Genomic DNA, 12,143 nt, shown 5'->3' with positions numbered 1-12,143 from the left:
TTTTTTCCAGTTTTACTGAAACATAGTTGACATACATCACTGTATAAATTCAAGGTGTACTGCATAATGGTTTAACTTGCATATATTGTGAAATGATTACCACAACAATTTTGGTAAGCATCCAACATCTCAAATAGATATAATAAAATGAAAAAGAAAAAAGAAAAAATTTTTCCTTGGGATGATTACTGTTAGGATTTATTCTCTTAACAACACGTATATATATCACACAGCAGTATTAACTACAGTCTTTATGTTATACCTTACATTCCAAGTACTTAGGTAATCTTATAACTGAAGGTTTGTACTTTTTAACTACCTTCTAGAATTTCCCTTCCACCCCCCCTCCAGGTCTGGTAACCTGGAGGTTACCAAATATAATCTCTTTTTCTAGGAGTGTTTGTTTTAATTAGATTCCACATGTAAGTGATATCATGCAGTATTTGTCTTTCTTTGGGGTTTTTCACTTAGCCCTTAGATTCATAGTGCCCTTAACATTCATCTCGTGTTGTTGCAAATGGCAGAATTTTCTTGTTTTTTCTATAGCTAAATAATAATCCTGTGTGTGTGTGTGTGTGTGTGTGTGTGTGTGTGTGTGTGTATCACATCTTTATCCATTCATCCATCAATGGGTACTTAGGCTGTTTCCATGTCTTGACTGCAGTAAATAATGCTGTTATAAACATGGGGGTGCAGATAACATTTTGTGTTACTGATTTCATTTCATTAGATATATTCCCAGAAAAGGAATTGTTGGATCATATGGTAGTTCTGTTTTTAATTTTTTGAGATCCTCTGTATTTTTTCCATAGTGGTTGTACAGTTCACAATCCTACCAATAGTGCAAACCGGTTTCCCTTTCTCCACATCCTTGCCAGCATTTGTTTCTCTTGTTTTTTCCCTACCCATTATTATTATTCAGTTAAGGAACTGACTCTTGATTTTGGCTCACATCATTATTTCACATTCATGTGATCGAGCCCTGCACCCAGCTCTGCTGAATGTGGAGCCTACTTGGGATTCCCTTTCTCCCTCTTTCTCTGTCCCTCCCCCGCTCATACTCTTTCTCTCTGAAAATAAATAAATAAATTCTTTATTGCTAAAAAATGCCAACCCTCATCTGAGCTTTCAGTGAGTCCTAATTTTGCTGGTGGAGGGTCTTGTCTCAATGTTGATGGCTACTGACTGATCAGGGTAGTGGTTGCTGAAGGTTGGGATGGCTGTGGTAATTTCTTAAAATAAGACAGTGAAGTTTGCCACATCAATTGAATCTTTTTTTTCACAAATAATTTTTCCATAGCATATGATGTTGTTCAATAGCATTATACCCACTGTAGGACTTCTTTCAAAATTGGATTCAGTCCTCTCAAACCCTGCTGCTGCTGTATCAACTAAGTTTATGTAATAATCCTGAACCCATTGTTGTCATTTCAACCATCTTCTCAGCATCTCCATCAGGAGTAGGTTCCATCTCAAGAAAACACTTTCTTTGCTCATCAATTGGAAGCAACTCCTCATCCACTGAAGTTTTAAGATTGTGTAAGATTGCAGCAATTTAGTCACATCTTCAGGCTTAGTCACTTCTAATTCTAGTTCTCTTGCTATTTCCACTATATCTCCAGTCAGACACACACAGTGTTTATTGATTAAGTTCACTGTCTTTTATGGACATAGTTCATGGCACCCCAAAAGCAATGACAATAGTAACATCAAAAATCACTGATCACAGATCATCATAACAAATACAATAATAATGAAAATATTTGAAACCTGAGAGAATTACCAAAATGTGACATAGAGACACAAAGTGGGCAAATGCTGTTGGAAAAATGGCACCAAAAGACTTGCTTGACCCAGGGTTGCCACAACCTTCAATTTGCTAAATGCACACACACACACACACACACACACACACACACACACACAGTATCTGTGAAGTGCAGTAGAGCAAAGTGCAAAAAAACTAGGTATGCATTGTAATATATTAGTTTTGAGTGTACAACAGTGATTTGATGTTTGTATATACTGTGAAATGATCACCACAGTTAATCTAGTTACTTCCTGCTGTCATATAAAGTAAATTCAATATTATTAATTATATTCCCCATGCTGTATATTATATCCCTATGACTTATTTATTTTATAACTGGAAGTTTATAATTCTTGTTCCTCTTCACCCATTTTGTATTTCACTCAACCCCCCTCCTTTATGGCAACCACCAATCTTCTTTTTGTATCTATGAGTCTGGATCTTGTTTTATTTTGTTTGTATGCTTTACATTTTAGATTCTACATATAAGTGAAATCATATTCGTCTGTCTCTCTCTGACTTACTTCACTTAGCATAAACCTTCAAGATCTATCCAAGTTGTTGCAAATGGCAACATTTCATTCTTTTTATGGCTGAGTAGTATCCCATTGAATACATATAAAACATCTTCTTTATCCATTCATCCTTCAGTAGATACTCTGGTTGCTTCCATATCTTGGTTATTGTAATTAATGCTACAATGAACATAGGAGTGAATGCATCTCTTCAGATGAGTGTTTGTATTTTTTTTCAGATAGATACCCAGTAGTGGAATTGCTGGATCACACGGTAAAAATTTTAATTTTTTAAGGAACCTCCAAATGGTGTGCCATAGTGGCTGCATCAATTTACATTTCCACCAACAGCACAGGATTCCCTTTTCTCCATATCTTAACCAACACTTTTTTGATAATAGCCATTCTGACAGATGTGAGGCATTACTTCACTTTGGTTTTGATTTGTATTTCCTTGATAATTAGTGATGTTGAGCATCTGTATGTCTTCTTTGGAATTATGTCTATTCAGATTCTCTGACCATTTTTAAATTGAATTGTTTTCTGTTACTGAGTTGCATGAATTTGTTACATATTTTGGATATTAACCTCTTATCAGATGTATCATTTGCAAGTATCTTCTCCCACCCGGTGATTGCCTCTTCATTTTCTTGACGGTTTCCTTTGCTGTGCCAAAGCTTTTTAGTTTGATGTAGTCACGTGTTTATTTTTGCTTTAGTTTCCCTTGACTTTGTTGTCAGATATTAAAAACCATTACTAACACTGATGTCGAGTTGCTTACTGCCTGTTTTATTCTAGAAGTTTTATGATTTTGTGTCTTAATGTTCAAATTTTTAATTAATTTTGAGTTAATTTTGGTATATGATATAAGAAAGTGGTCTTGTTTCATTCTTTTGCATATGGATATCCAGTTTTCCCAACACCATTTATCAGAGACTTTCCTTTCCCCATTGTCCATTCTTGACTCTTGTTCTAAATTAAATGACCATATATGCATGTGTTTATTTCCAGGCTGTCTGTTGATCTATATTACTTTTTGTGCCTGTACCCTACAGTTTTGTTTATTATAAGTTTGTAATATAGTTCAAAATCAGGGAGCATGATACCTCTGGCTTTGTTCTTTCTCAACCTTACTTTGGCTATTCAGGGTCTTTTGTGGTTCCATACAAATTTTAGAATGATTTTCTAGAGTTCTGTGAAAAATGTCATTGGAATTTTGATAAGGATTGCACTGAATCTGTAGATTGCTTTGAGTTGTATGAACATTTTAACAACTTTAATATGTCCAATCTATGAACACAGTATATCTATTTGTGTCCTCTTCAATAGCTTGCATCAGTGTCTTATAGTTTTCAGAGTACAAGTCTTCCATCTCATTGGTAAAGTTTATTTCAGGTGTTTTGTTCTTTTTGATATAATTGCAAATAGACTCATTTTCTTAATTTATCTGATAGTGTATTAGTGTAGAGAAATGCAACAAACTTCTGTATATCAATTTTATATCCTGCAAATTGACTCAATTCATTTATTCTAATATTTTTTAGTGGAGTCTTTAGGATTTTCTATATATAATATTATGTCATCTGCAAATAGTGAAAGTTTTACTTCTTCCTTATCAATTTGCATTCCCTTAATTTCTTCTTCCTGTCTGATGCTATGGCTAAGACTTCTAGTACTATGTTTAATAAAAGTGGCAAAAATGGACATCCTTTTCTTGTTCCTGATCTTAGAGAAAAAGCTTTCAGCTTCTCACCATTACGTAGTTAGCAGTGAATTGGTCATATACGGTTTTTATTTTATTGTAGTATATTTCATTGATAACCACTTTGTTGAGTTTTTATCATGTATGGATTTTGAATATACTCAAATGTTTTTTCTTCATCTATTGAAATGATCATATGATATTTATTCTGCTATTGTTAATGTGATGTATCACATGATTATGTTTATTGAAACATCTTTGGATTCCTGGAAAAAATTCCACTTGATCATGGTGAATGATTCTTTTAATAATATTGTTGAATTCAGTTTGTTAATATTTTTTTAGGATTTTTGCATCTATGTTCATCAGGGATTTGGGCCAGTAATTTTCCTTTTTTATAGTGTCTTTGGTTTTGACATGAGGGTAATGCTGGCATTGTAGAATGAATTTAGAAACAGTTTTTCCTTTTCAGATTTTTTTGAATAGTTTGAGAAAAATAGGTATAAATTGTTCTTTAAATGTTTGGTATAATTCACCTGTGAAACTTTCTGGTTCTGGATTTTCATTAGTTTTTGGTTTTTTTAATTACCAATTCAACTTCATTATGAATATAATCAGTCTATTTAGCTTTTCTATTTCTTCCTGATTCAGTCCTGAAATATTGTATGTTTCCAGGGATTTATCCATTTCTTCTAGATTGTCCAGTTTGTTGGTGCATCATTTTTTGTAGTAGTCACTTATAATCCTTTGTATTTCTGTGGTGTCAGTTTTAACTTCTTTTTCATTCCTGATTTTATGTATTACCTCTCTTTTTTTCTTGATGAGTTTGGCTGAAGGTTTATCAATTTTCGTTTATGTTTTCAAAGAAACATAAGTTTGTTGATCCTTACTATTTTTTTTTTAGTCTCTATAGCATTTATTTCTACTCTGATGTTTATTATTTCATTCCCTGTATTAACTTTGTGTTTTGTTTGCTTTCTTTTTTTGGTTCCTTTAAGGGTAAGCTTAAGTTATTCATTTGAAATTTTTCTTGTTTTTTTTAAATTTTTTTAATGTTTATTTATTTTTGAGAGAGAGAGAAAGAGAGAGAGAGAGAGAGCAGGGGAGGGGCAGAGAGAGAGGGAGACACAGAATCCCAAGCAGGCTCCAGACTGAGCTGTCAGCACAAAGCCCACCACAGGGCTCAAACTCATGAAACATGAGATCATGACCTGAGTCAAAGTCGATGCTTAACCACCGACTGAGCCACCCAGGCGCTCCAAGATTTTTGCTTCTTAAGGTAGACTTGTATCACTATAAACTTCCCTCTTAGAATTGTTTTTGCTATGTCTCATAGATTTTGGAACGTTGTGTTTCCATTTTCCTTTGTCTACAGGTATATTTTTATTTCCTATTTGATTTATTCATTGACCCATTGGTTGTTTAGTAGCATGTTGTTTAGCCTCCGTGGTTTTTTTTTTCTAGGTTTTTTTCCTGTAATTGATTTCTAATTTCATAGCATTGTGGTTAGAAAAGAAGGTTGGTATGATTTTAATCTTCTTTAATTTACTGAGACTTGTTTGTGGCCTAACATGTGATGTATCCTGGAGAATGTTCCATATGCACTTAAGAAGAATGTGTATTCTGCAGCTTTTGGGTGGAATTTTCTCTATATATTAAGTCTATCTGGTCTAACACGCTGTTTAGGGCCAATATTTCCTTCATTTTCTGTCTGGATGATCCATTGATGTAAGTGTGGTGTTAATATCCCCTACTATTAATTATCCTCTACTATTAATATTCCCTACTATTGCTGTCAATTTCTCCCTTTTGGTCTATTAATATTTTCTTTATATATTTTGGTCCTCCTGTGTTAGGTACATACATAATTTATACATGTTATATCTTCTTTCTGTGTTGACCCTTTTATCATTATGTATTACCCCTATTTGTTTTTTATTATAGTCTTTGTTTTAAAGTTTTTTTAGTCTTATAGAAATATAGCAACAATAGCTTTCCTTTCTTTTCTATTTGCACAGAATATCTTTCTTCATCCCTTCACTTTTAGTCTGTGCATGTCCTTCTGAAATGAATCTCTCATAGGCAGTATATAGATATTTTTTGCTTTTTCTCCATTCAACCACTCTGTGTCTTTTCATTGGCAAATTTGGGCCATTTAAAGTGATTATTGATTGGGGGCACCTGGGTGGCACAGTCAGTTAAGTGTTTGAATTCAGCTCACGTAATGATCACACATCTTGTGAGTTCAAGCCCTGTGTCAGGCTCTGTGCTCTCAGCTCAGAGCCTGGAGCCTGCTTCGGATTCTGTGTTTCCCTCTCTCTATGCCCCTCCCCAGCTTCTCTCTCTCTCTCTCTCTCTCTCTCAAAAATAAATAAACATTAAGAAAAAAGTAAAGTGATTATTGGTAGGTACGTACTTACTGTTATTTTTTTGTTTTAGGGCTGTTTTGTAGTTCTGTTTCTTCTCTTTCATCCCTTGATGAGTCTATTTAGTGCTATGTTTAGATATTTTTCTCATTTTCTTTTGTGTAAAGTTTTGCTTTGCCGTTTGCAAAATTCACATATATCATCCTATGTATCTAACAGTCAATTTTAGGTTGACAGTAACTGAAATTTGAATACATTCCAAAACTCTACATTTGTATTCCCTCCCACCAACATTTTATGCTTCTGATGTCACTTTTTACATCTTTTTATTTGATATATCTATTAATAATTTTAGTTAACTTCACTACTTTTTATAGTTTCATAGTACCTTAATATGTGATTAATCTACTATCTTAGTTATATATTTACCTTTTTCCGGTGAGGTTTTCTATTTTCATATATTTTCCTGTTACTTATTGGTGTATTAAGCTTTAAAGAAGTTCCCTTAACATTTCTTATAAAGCCAGTCTAGTAATGATAAACTCCTTTAACTTTTGCTTATCTGGAAAACTTTTATCTCTCCCTCAATTCTTAATGATAATCTTTCTGGGTAAAATATTCTTGGTTGGAAGTTTTTTCCTTTTAGCACTTTGAATATGTCATGCCACCCTCTTCTGGTCTGCAAAGACTCTACTTAGAAATCTGCTGATAGCCTTATAGGATTTCCCTAGTTCATAAAAATTTGTTTTTCTCTTGCTGCTTTTAAGATTCTTTCTTTAATTTTTGACATTTTAATTATACTATGTCTTGGTGTGGCTCTCTTTGTGTTCATCTTTTTTGGAACTCTTGGGACTTCCTGAACCTGGATGTCTGTTTTCTTCCCTAGGTAAGGGAAAATTTTAGCCATTATTTCTTCAAGTAAGTTTTCTGCACCTTTATCTCTTTCTTGGACCCCTGTAATGCAAATGTTACTCCACCTGATGTTGTCCTGTAAGTTCTTCAAGTTGTTGTTGTTCTTGGTCTTTTTTTCTGCTCTACCATCATAAGTTCTGTTGCTTAGTCTATCAGCTCTCTGATCAGTTCTGCTTTATCAGTCTAGTGTTGAAGCCCTCTAGTGTATTTTTCAGTTCAGCTATTTTATTCTTCAGCTCTGTGACTTATATTTGGTATTTCTTTATATTTTCTCTGTTGAAGTTATTACTGTGGTCACCTATTCTCCCAATTTTGTTGAACATTTTTATGACTATTACTTTCAGTTCTTTATCAAGTGCATTCCTTGCCTCCATAGCATTAAGGCCTTTTTCTTAAGTTTTGTCTTGTTCTTTTGTTTGGAACATATTTCTTGTTTTCTCGTTTTTGTTTGAGTCTCTGTATTTGTTTTTGTGTATTAGATAAAACAGCTACCTCTCTTTTTCTTGAAGGAACGGCCTTGTGTAGGTAATAAACCATCTCATTCAACCTTGTTCTTCGTTGTTTTTGAACCTTTGTGATTGTGATTTATTCTTGATATATCCCTATTGCTGAGGTTGTGCCAAGAACTGGGGGTGTTCCAAGGGGAAGAATCTCATTTAGTACCTAGTTTCAGGGTAATTGGAAGCCAGTCTCTCAGGGCAGCAAGTTTAAAGTATACAAAAATATACAGTCCTGGAGGCTACAGTCAAAATTCATGCTGGCCTCCATTTCAGGAGATCATGAGGTATCCTCTAGGTGACAGCTGCAAAATTCTGGGTTCCGGATGAATGTATAAACTTTCTGGGAGGTCTCTTCGAGCTGTAGTGAGTCCAGGAGAGTGCACAACAATGGTGTCTCCTTGTTTACATTCCCTGGAAGCACCTCCATATGCTTTAGATGTGTGGGAAACCTGAAGTCTGCCTTCAGTTTGAAGTTTCAGGCTAATAGTCCTTTTCCTAGGTAGACTGGGGTTGTGTTTTAGTGTGCTGTCTGTGCAATGCCTGGTGCAGGGCAGGGTGGCCTGTTAAAAATTGTCTGTTACATTCCTATGGATCTCAAGCATGCCAGCTCCCTTGGCCACCAAGGCCAGGCAGTAATAGGGCATCTTTGTGTAGATTTTGCAAGCCCATTGGCTTTAGCTAACCAGCTGTGAATGTAGGTGGAGGGATTTACTGGCCAATTATAGAAAGGCAGTGGGAAAATATATTGACTGAACATATTTATGGGCTTCTGGAATGCAGCAGTAGAGTGTTTTGTCTATGTAGAATATCTATATAGAATGCCATGACCACTCATACTCACCAGTCCAAGCCATCGAGCGGGGGAGGGTGACAACCACCTGTGGTTGCAGACTGTACCTAGGGAATGGGAGAATGCTACAACCATGCTCACCTGCCCCAGCCAGGAAGCAGGAGGTGCTACAACTGCCTGCTCTTTCATGCTTAAGCAAGATAGCACCATGACCTCTAACCCCTGACACTCTTAGCAAGCAACAGAATTGTGTGTCTGAACTTGCCAATTCATGCTACCGGGGTAAGTGAAGAGTGCAAAAATGGCATCCACTAACACCTCTTATCCAGAGTGATAATCAACTCTCCCCTGCCCCTCCAGCAGATGCTTTTAGACTAGCAAATCAATCTCCTTCAAATTTAGTCTAAGAGCTTTCAAACTGCTGGCTTTTTTTTTTTTTTAACTGGGTCTCTAGGCAAGTGAGATCCCATATGATCCCTTTGAAAGGGAAATATCAGTTTCCTATAGTACTTTGGATCCCTTAGACATTATCCCATTGTTTTTCTAAGCCAGATGTTTGGGGGGCTTGTTTCTTTGGTACAGACCCAGAAGTTGGGATGCTTGATGTGGGATACCAGCCCCTTATTCCTCTGGAACAACCAGACTTGTGATATCCCTATTTTGTGTCACCAAACCAGGGGAGGGGGGTTGGCGACACTGTCTCTGCCCCTCCTACATGTTTCAATGTTATCTTTTTATCTTTTGTTATAGAGAAAGAGTTCATCTACTTTTCAGGTCTCTTTTTTTCAGAAGGAAAAAGACATATGTAGCTATAGATTTGGTGTGTCTGTGGGAAAACTTGAGTTCAGAATCTTCTTAGGCTACATGCAAGTCATCTTTCCTCTTTGTGAAGATGGACATTTTAACAGACAGGAGGTGATATCTCATTGTGGTTTTTATTTGAATTTCCCTAATGACTAGAGATATTGAGTATTTTTTGAGTATCTTTTGGCCACTGATATATATTTTTTGGAAAAATATCTATTCAGGTCTTTTCCCCTATTTTAATTGGATTTTTTTTGTTTTGCTGTTGGTTGTTGCTACTGAGTCATAGTTCATTATATATGTTGGATATTAACCCTTTATATATGATTGTAAATATTTTTCCCATTCCCTAGGTTGTCTTTTCACTTTATTGGTCCTTTTGCTGTGCAGAAACTTTTTAGTTTGATGCTAGTCCCACTTCTTTTTGGTTCTGTTGCTGTACTGTGTTGACACTTAAAGGTGTCATACCCAAAAAATCATTGCCAAGACCCAGACCAACAAGCTTTTTTTCCTGTGATTCCTTCTAGGAATTTCATGGTCTTAAGATTGTACATTTAGTCCATTTTGAGTTAAATTTTGTGAGTGGTGTAACCTAAGGTTTCCTTTTACTATGAATAACCAAATTTTTAAAGCACCATTTACTAGACAGATCATCTTTTTTCCATTGAGTATTTTTGGTTCTCTTATCAAATATAGTTGACGATACATGCTTATGTTCACTTCTGGGCTCTAGTTCTATTCCACTGATCTGCATTTATGTTTTTATCCAGGACCATACTGTTTTGATTACTATAGCTTTCATAGCATAGCTTGAAAACAGAAAGTGTGATGCCTTCAACTAAATTCTGTATTCTCAGAATTGCTTTGGCTATTTGGGGTCTTCTGTTGTTCCATTTAAAATTTTGGGTTGTTTTTTCTACTTCTGCAAAAAAATGCCATTGGAATCTTGATAAGGATTGCATTGAATCTATAGATGTCTTTTAGTAGTATTGACATTTAACAATATTCTTTGAACACATGAACACAGAATACCTATTTATTTGTGTCTGACTTCTTTCATCAGTGTCTGTTGTTTTCATATTATAAAGCTTTACCTCCTTGGTTGTTTATTCCTAAGTATTTTATTGCCTTTGATGCTATTGTAAATAGTATCATTTTCTTTTTCTGATAATTTGTTGCACATAAATAGAAACACAATTGGTATTTGTATATGAAATTTATATCCTGCAATTTTATTGAATTCGTTGATCAGATCTAAGTTTTTGGTGAAGTCATTAGGAATTTTCAAAATATAAAATCACATCAACTGAAAATAGAGAAAATTTTATTTGTTCATTTCCAATACTGATATTTTCTTTTTTCTTGCCTAATTGCTTGGACAAAGATTTTTCAGTACTTTGTTGAATAGGAGTGGTGCAAGTGGGCACTACAGTCTTGTTTCTGATCCTAGAGGAAAAGCTTTCAACTCTTCACCATTGAGTATGATGTTCTATTTCTTTCCCTTCCTTGGGAAAGTTTCAGCTATTTCTTTAAATACACTTTCTGTTCCTTTCTCTTCTCGAATTCTCATGTGTTTTTGTGTGTGTGTTAATATTGTTTTTATTGTGTTCCATATGTCCTCTAAGCTTTCTTCACTCTTTATTCTTTTTGCTCCTCTGACTTGATAATTTCAAATGTCCTATCTTCCAGGTCTCTGATTATTTCTTCTGCATAGCTGAATCTCCCTTTCCATCTCTTTCTTGAGAATTCTTCAGTTATTGTATTTTTCAGCTCTGGGATTTGTTTCTTATAGTTACTATTTCTTTGCTGAACATCTTATTTTGTTCATGCATTGTTACCCTAATTTTGTTTAGCTGTGTGTTATTCGAATTCATTACACTTCTTTAGGAGGATTATTCTGAATTCTTTACCTGATAGTTCATTGATTTACATTTCCTTAAGGTCAGTTATTAGTTTTAGCTTTGGGTTTCCTTTGGTGGTGTCATATTTACCTGATTTTGTGATCCTTACATTGGTATCTGAGTATTGAAGTTGTCTCCTCTTCCAGACTTCACAAGTTCACTTTGCAGAGACAGTACTTCACCAGTCAGCTCACTTTGGGTTTCTGGACCTGTGTACTGGAGTAACATTCTTGGGCAGTGGGGCCTGCTATTGGAGTCTATTTAGGGGAAAGGTAACTGAACTGTCAGTGTTGGGGTGGTGTGATATCAGTGTTCTAGGATTTTCTGAGTGGTGTCTTGTCCATGAATAGTTGTTAGTTGTTCTTGTGAGGGGGAGAAAAGTCAGGAACAATGTATGTCATCATCTAGGTAGCCTCACTCTCCACTACTACATTCTCAGAGTGTCCTCAGTTGTAGCAGACTCATGTTCTCTCAAGGTGAACCTGACTTCTAAATATTGCAAAGTCACTTGGAGTCAAATCTAAGAAATTATGGGTCATATAGTATAACTATAAAGCTGTGGGTCATAACCCTTTGGCCACAATCCTTTTGAGGATCTCAGTAAACCTCTGAAAACACAAGGCAGATGACAGAAATACTGCATTTGAAAGCACAGGCACATTGCTACAAGATGGGCCCTTTCAGCAGTTTTATGAGACTCTGGGCTTTCTAGATGGATGCAGGAATCCTGGTGCCATAAACCTGTGGAGGTCTGTGTTGAAGGCTGGGGATAATTCATCCTCCCCATTGGCTCCACCATTTTCCATTTCAAATGTAAGCTTCATAAGGACAAGGGCGTATGTT

This window comes from Panthera pardus, unplaced genomic scaffold, assembly GCF_024362965.1.
Source record: "Panthera pardus isolate Hobbes unplaced genomic scaffold, ASM2436296v1 HiC_scaffold_22, whole genome shotgun sequence".
In the NCBI taxonomy this organism is placed as follows: domain Eukaryota; kingdom Metazoa; phylum Chordata; class Mammalia; order Carnivora; family Felidae; genus Panthera; species Panthera pardus.
This window is presented reverse-complemented; position numbering follows the sequence as displayed.